We start from the raw sequence: 7,905 nt of genomic DNA, 5'->3' as shown, positions 1-7,905 counted from the left end.
CCAACAGAGAAGCATGTGTCAAAACCGGAGGACCTTGCAGTCGACAGTGAGGTGGTGCAGTACGCCGCTTCTGACCCAGACACTGCACGCAGACAGAAAGTCATGTAAGATCAAACCCTGATGTACCATCTTACTACACTGCTCAGAAAAAATAAGGGAACACGTGAATCAGACATCAGATCTTGATGAACAAAATAGTTCAAAGCTCAAAATCTTTTCTGTTCATTGTGTAATTCATTGAGAACAAAATGACGTAACAGCGGTCAGTGGAAAACAAAATCACCAACTGACAGGGGACTGAAGTTTTTTAATCACAGGTAGCCCTTTTATGGGGCGGAAAGAAGGTTGTGGGTTCAAACCCCGGTTGCCCCGGCCTTTTTGTGTGGAGTTTGCATGTTCCCCCCATTCAATTTATCATACAAAATATACGCACATGAGCTTGATCATTTTTGCCGACCTCAATATCACCCATTTTGTTCAATGTGTGTTTGTCTACATAAGAATGAGTCCTCTCGTCTGCTCTCTGTGTCGGAGACTCAGGCAGCTCCTCCACACACAGAGCGGATAAAGACAAGTGAAATGTGTTACTGGGTGTTTTAATTTGTGAAATAAATGCTAGAGAATGCTTGTGATTCACCAGACTAGCTGTGGCCTAAAAGCTGCTCTTGGCTACTGATTGGCAATCAGCTCATTTGCATAGCATTTATGTTTTTCTGTGATTATCTTGCTGATGTCCAGGTACAGAATGATTAAAGACCCTGCAGGCTGGCTGAAGGTGGACAAAGATACGGGTCTGATTACTGTGAAAAGCGCCATGGACAGAGAGTCCCACTTTGTCAAGGATGACAAATACACAGCACTCATTGGTGCATATGACGATGGTAGGTGGGAGACAAGACTTACACTTGTACACGCTTATCTGGTTTTCATCACAGCTTTAGGACCAAAAATAGTTATCTGAATATGGATTTATCTTGCTGTGTGTGTATGTCTGTTATCTCACCAGATGAAGTCCCAGCCACAGGAACTGGTACTCTAGTGATCCACCTTGAAGATGTCAATGACAATGCACCCTTCATTGAGGAACGTGGATCAAGGTGCATCTTTTCTCCCAAACACACTCCCAATTTAAGGTTGACATATTTTGGGTAGAGAACTTGTATCATGTGATGGGTGGAAATGAAAAATGCTAATATTCAAAATGTTACAAAATCAAGTCACATCAATAATTTTAAATACTAACTTCAGAGGTAAAAGTAAACAAAGGCCACGGTGTGCAGTAATGTGAAGAGCATAAACAAAATCCTAAATCAGACGTTGTTTTCTCAGGTGTGTAACAAGGACTCGGCTCCTCAGCTGCTGTTAGTAACAGATAAAGACGGCCCGGGCTTTGGTGCTCCATACAGCGTCTCTTTACAGGGCCTCTCGGAGAACATCTGGACTGCTGGGATGAACGAGTCAAGTATGTTATTTTGTGCTTTAAATGGGGGGATAGGAGAAGCAGCCCAATATAACATCCACACAGAAAAGCAAAACAGCAGCAAAGTTGGCAATGGTATAGACATTAATGGAAATTAATAATAGGACGTAATAATGATGCAAGTTACAATTAGTTTTTCTCCAAACAGCTTCTCCATGAGAATATTGTTGAAATTAGACACAATGACTCTCAAACCAACACTCAATAGCTTGGTCAAGGCCCATGTAACATGTAAGTTAACTAACGTCACTTACGTAACTTGCCTAACTTCAATAAAAATATTTAATGTTGACTTTTTGTTTCCCACGGGACACGCACCCCAGTCTCCTGGTTCAGAGTTGAGGTACTGGCCCTCCATCCACGCCAACCACCTCCTTACTCAGTCTTTTCTGTTAAATATCATATACCTACCTTTACTATCAAAAACCAACACCACAGGGCTTCCCCCACTACGCTGAACGATAAGTGTAAAGGGATCCCCTGTGCGTTACAAACTGATGACTATAGTTCTTGACCATGCATCCATATGTGACGACTTGGGAGCGAGAACGAGTTGCTCAAACAATGGAGATTTTTTTCCCTCTTTGTTGCAGATCATAGCATCATTCTGAGTTTAGCCACCGAGCTGGCCAGTGGAGAGTACACTGTGGTTCTGAGGGTTTCAGATAATATGGGCCTGGACCAGAACAGCACCGTCCAGGCCACAGTGTGTGACTGCACTGGGGAAGAGGTGTCCTGCCAAGGGCCTGTGGCAGGACACATCGATGTGCCGACAATCCTGAGAATACTGGAATGCATCGTGTTACTGATCAGTAAGTCTGATGTTTGATTTTAATTCATAATGAAAAGATGCCCATCATAATTCCAGGGACTGCAGATGTTAATAAATTATAGCTTGGAAGCTAAGAAGAAGTCTTGAAGCTTGGCATCACAACAATGGTTGGAACCCATGTTCAGGAGGACCTAAGGAAAATTCTGAGACTGTGCAACTAAAGTGCTGTCAACGTGGTCTGTAGGACACTGCGTTCAAATAAACCAGTGTGTGCATCATTGGCGATGAAGGAACTTGTCACCCAGTACAACAGTGTTGCTCACTAATATGTTTTAAGAGTTTTTAGATTTCAGCTTTTAGCAAAGAGGAAGACGAAATGATACAACAGACAATACGTGTTAATTAGACAATTGTTCGTTTTGGTCTTAACAATAAGTAAACATCTGATGTTTTTTTTTTTTTAATGAGTCCAGTAATGATCATGGCGACTTCTCTCTGTATCTCTGTGCTCTGTATGTTCAGTGCTGTTGTTGCTGCTGGTGAAGTTTGCGAGAGATGGAGTCTTTACTGCACGAAGACGGTATTAGAGACGAGATCTGGAATGACCTGTCTGAGGAAATCAGGCTGTCGGAGTCAGTGTCCTGTCTGAAAACATCTCTTCCGGAAAGTTTATCTGAGTTGACAGCCCTTTTTATTATTTTAATTTCCTGCTTAAGCTTTTATCTGCACATTTTGTTATATTTTATTTTTGTATTGATCGCTATGAGTTTATGTCTTTTATTGATCTCGTGTTTTTTCTCTCTGTGAAGGACTTGTGTGATGTACATTGTTAAGTGCTCTACAAATAAAGTTTATTATTATATTATATACACATCTATAATAAAGAGGGGGCAGAGGGGGATGATCAGGAAAATTCAGACAGAGGTTGGTCTTGATTCATTTGTGGTGCAGCTCAATCGGACTTCTATCATACAGTTTGTTAAAAAAATCAAGGCACAAAGTCAGGAACAGAACATTTCCAGTCATGAAATGATGGAGGCACATGTCTCAGTCAGCTACAGTTAAGCAGCGCTGCTGGTCAGATACTCTGTTAAAGTTAGAGCCAAGTCTGATATTTACCAACTTGACATATTTTAACATCAGTAGATCATCACTTCCTCAGATCAGATGGTTCTAGTGAAAGCGTCACCTCTGCATAATTGATTTTCTGGAGGAAAACCCAGTGGAAGTTAAGTCAAAGCCTTACTGATGAGTTACTATAGCGAGTAGTTACTGGATGATTATTAAATAAGGTCCTCTATCACAGTGATTGTATCTTGACAATATCTCAATATAATATATGTTTTATTTCAAGCAGATTGTAGCACATGTAAAGGTTGCTTTTTTAATGCATAACATAAAAGTGGACAAATGTGAAAGAAGTATTCAAAAACCCTTTAAAAGTACCAATACCATGTTATAAACTGCCATTCAGACACAATTACCCCGTCAGAATTATTCATAATATATTTAGATTATTATCATCGATGTATTGTAAGAAGCCCTTTAGCAGTTTTAGTGTTTCAGTCAGCTGGTGCGGAGTTCATTTATTGTAAAATATTGTGGTTTACCTTTTACTACAGTCCAGCAGTCAACAGCCACTTTTCAGAGGATGTTTTTTAATAGGCCTATATATATATATATATAATAAATTATAGGCTGAAGATGGATGTAGCTCCAAAGCCCAATGAAAAGGAAATAAACAAAAAAGCATCAGTTTTGCTGTTTTAATTGCAGTTATTTTATCCTTTGTTGTTGCTTACTGGACACGAACACAGATGGTTGCAGATGCACTAGGTTAATTTGGCAATGTATGGTACTTTACATAATTTGTTTGTAGAGTTTGTACTTCAATTAAATGTCATTTTTTAGTGTTTCTGTTTGAGGAATGAAATTACAAATAATCAAAGTGAAATCCAGGTAGCCATCAAATGCCACATAACTCTCTGAGGGTGTGGTCAGTGAGTTACCAAAGCTTTGATAAGTGTGTGTTGACATCTCTCTCACTTTGTCAAACATGTTACACTGTTGCCTCCAAAGGTACTTTACTACAAACGCTTTGTTAATTTTGAATTCTTTATAAAGTTATCTTAATACAATTATGGTTTGGTGAATGTTTTTATTTATTTAAATGGAAATTAGAAATTAGTCTTTCACTAGAAAAGATTATTATACATTAGACATCCAAAATTTATACAGTGTAGCAAAGCTGCAGTTGTGACAAAAGTAGTAAAGCTGTGCCCCCAAAACCCAACGCAGGATTTTTGGACCAGATGAGTGGTGTCCACTTGTGTAAATTGAAAACATTTCTAAAATGGGTTAAGTTGGGCTGTATCCCTATATGCATCGAGATCATTCTTAAAGTCAGGGAAGAATGGTTTAGAACTAGTAAATAAGAAAGAATAAAACTTGTTATGAAACATTGTCCTTTCTGATCCCTCCTGAGATCAAAAACACCAAATACAACATCCTTAAAAGAATAAGAAACACCGGAATGAGATGAGCATGAATGAACTCCAACACGTTTGACCAGAATATCTCCAAAATAAATGGGAAATATTTTCCTGTAAGTTTACACAGAAAAACATGCAGTTGTGCGTTATGTCATTATTTCTCTTAAGGACTTGGTAGAACCGTGAATCACTTTAATTTCTCCTTATTTATAAGCGAATATTTAAAGGGTTATGCCCACACTTACACCAAGGCACATTCTCTAACATGCTATTCTAATGTGGGATTATGGGATTGTTGGTACCGGTGTTGCGCCGAATTCTGCATGCCTGCCGAGAATTGCATGCACCTCACTCATTCAGGCTGAGAGAAGTAACGCACATTTATGTTGAGAAAAGAGGTGAATGTGACATCTGCTCTGCCGAATTATGTAGGCTATCCACCTGTTTAGGACCTTTTCAGACACTTTACTTCACATGCATGTAAATTGACAAGTTCTAATGTCACTTATCTGTATCTGTCCCTGATGTTAGCCTTTGCTCAATTAGGCCCATAATAAATGATAGCTGGTTGTACAGGCATCTATCTCTAACCATGTTTAGGCACACATTATATCATGGAGGCTAACATATACACTAATCATATCTTTGCTATTTCAGTTAGTCCACACGGTCAGAGCTGCTGCTGGACCCGCCTGCGGGCTTCAGTCTGAGAAGACAATGAAAAGACAAAGCTACAGACAAACCGTGAAGCCCGTCTCCATCTTTGTCCCTACCGGGGATCGAACCGCAGACCTTCTGTTCCGCAGCAGGCGCAGCCAGTGACCGGCCACGGCGATGTCCCGCCTGTACAGCAGTTGTCTTGATGCGCAGATCTCACAGCCAATCAGATGGCTCCATTTGTTCCAATTATTCCGATTTCGAGAATGAAACTTTTGGGCATCCAATAGAAAACTCGGGCTTGTTCCGATTCCTCAGTGATCCCGCCTCCTGTTGACTGAGCTGACTCTGGAGAAGAACATATCAAGTAGTAGGCTAAGTTAAACTTCCATCAAGTGTTGTGATAAACATGAAAACTCATATTTCTGTCTGACATTAGTCAAACTGAACTAAGTGAGGTGTTTTTTTTAAATGTCAAACTTTAATTTTGCTGTAAGGAATTTATTATAGAAACTATTTACCATTGATTTGTTCAAGAAAGATTCGGGTTTTCCATTACTCTCAATGTACATACACAGAATAAAAAAATACTGTTCATACAGCTTCACATTCTGTAATCTGCATTCAAGTTCACCAGCTGGTGTCTAACTTTGTCTTTCTGCTGAGCAGTGTACTGACTGACTTATTATTATCTGACTTATAATTAAATAAAATAAGAACTCTGAAATCTGCACTGTGTTTTACATTTTTATTATTCCAGATTATTTATAATGCATCACACAACTTCTGACATGTCAACATGACAATTAACTGCAACACTAGTCAGTAAAACTCAACTCAACATCACTTGTGCTGCTGCTGAGACACTGTGAGGGGTCAAAGGTCAGAACTGTAGTGAGTTGTCCCGCCCTGTCTTCCTTTTCTGATGGCGAAGAAACAGAGGAGCTATTAAAGTCCAGGAATTTACAATTGAATTAAAATGAATTATATTTATCAATGAGGGGAAAAGGTGCCTCAATCACATGTACAGATGTTACTTCCCCAAACACAAAGACACAAAAATGGTCATATGTGTCATTTTTGGAGGCACTGACAAACAACCTGTTGTTGTTTAGGTGTGAGAACATGTTGCAAAAGAGGAGGGGAGGTTTAATCACACTTGCATGTGTGTTGACTCAGCCTGGATGATATTAAATGAGAGAAGCTGATCTTCACTTAAATAAATATATGACAGCAACACAATTGTGCGTTTCCCTTTAATTAAATAAAAACATTTCCACCATAAATTGAAGCAGAAAGGGCAGACACATGGTGCAGAGCATTTAACCAGAAAGCAGGAAATTGAGTGTTTAATACTCAAAACTTTCTGGGGAAGGACACACAGACCCCCCAGTTAAAAAGTGTCCCCTCCTTTGTTGCAGCAAAACCTACGCTTTTGCCTTTCAACAACAAAATTACTCCTTAAATTCACTAGAATGCTAGAAAACTGTCTCTTGGTCTGTGACTTTTGTGTCACCGTTCTTTTTCCGTTGAGATTCAATCTTTCCTCCAATTTTTTTTTTAGCACTTTTTATGGCATGAATGGATTTTTAGTTGCTTCGGGAACAGTATTTCCCAGCCCTCTCCTGCATGTTTTATCTCTCTTCCTGCTCCCACACAGCTGATTCAAATGGAGAAGGCCTACTCCAGGAGAATGGTGGGAAACACTGCTTTAGAACGACGCTTGGAACATTTTTGAGTGTGATTAATAAATTAATCTGACATTTGAAGCGACGAGAAGTTCCTTGAAAGCGAATTGAACGATCATTTATTCGGTACCGGTCCTGCTCTATACCTCCTGCTTGCTCTTTTCTCCAGCACAGACTGAACAATAAGGTTTTAGAGTCACAGAAGTCCAGATGTTTAGCTGGTTTTGTTGTAGTTTTCGCGAACGGAGGGAAAGAGACCCACTCTGCCGCGGGACGCTGCAGTACCGCCACCAACCATGGGGGCGCTGTTTCCCACATTTAAAAAAATATTCATAAAAATCATAAATTTAATGAAAAATGAAGAACGCTTCACGATTTTACGTGTCATCCGTGCGCCGGGGCCATGCTAATCTTCTCTGTATCGTTCCAATTTTAGTACATGTGTTACCAGAGTAACACAACAATCCCCTGTCCCTAAGTTTAATTTCAAGGGTACTGTTCCGGGACAGCTGTGGGTCACGGTAGCACCTCATACAGAGGCAGGAAGGGAGTAAACTGTCTCTGCAGAGGTGTGGGTGCTGTGGTGAGCCCTGTACCTACTCTGACCCACTAAGACCCATTCTGACCCGGTTTGACAGAGAGACAGAGAGAGACACACAGGCGGCTGCAAGACCTGTCGGCTTCATTCACCCGGATGGAGACTTTCCTGGCAGCAACAAGCTCCGTGGCTCAGCTCATGAAGAAACCGACCCTGAGAAGGAGGAGAATAAGACCACAAAGGCTGCGTAAACAGAGCTGAAGCTTTCTGTGCTCGTG

The 7,905-nt window shown here is 40.3% G+C and overlaps 1 non-coding gene and 1 pseudogene across 1 annotated transcript; one reads left to right on the top strand and one right to left on the bottom strand.

Annotated features, from left to right (window-relative positions):
- Positions 1 to 4,281, top strand: part of LOC123974620 — a 12,071-nt pseudogene extending 7,790 nt beyond the window's left edge.
- Positions 4,282 to 7,442: 3,161 nt separating this feature from the next.
- Positions 7,443 to 7,548, bottom strand: LOC123975890. Its single transcript, XR_006826183.1, has one exon. It is a non-coding gene; the product is annotated as a U6 spliceosomal RNA (small nuclear RNA).
- Positions 7,549 to 7,905: the final 357 nt, after the last annotated feature.

The sequence above is a fragment of the Micropterus dolomieu genome, linkage group LG08 (assembly GCF_021292245.1).
Source record: "Micropterus dolomieu isolate WLL.071019.BEF.003 ecotype Adirondacks linkage group LG08, ASM2129224v1, whole genome shotgun sequence".
Classification (NCBI taxonomy): Eukaryota; Metazoa; Chordata; class Actinopteri; order Centrarchiformes; family Centrarchidae; genus Micropterus; species Micropterus dolomieu.
Note: the sequence above shows the minus strand (reverse complement) of the source record. Positions and strands in the feature narration are given on the sequence as shown.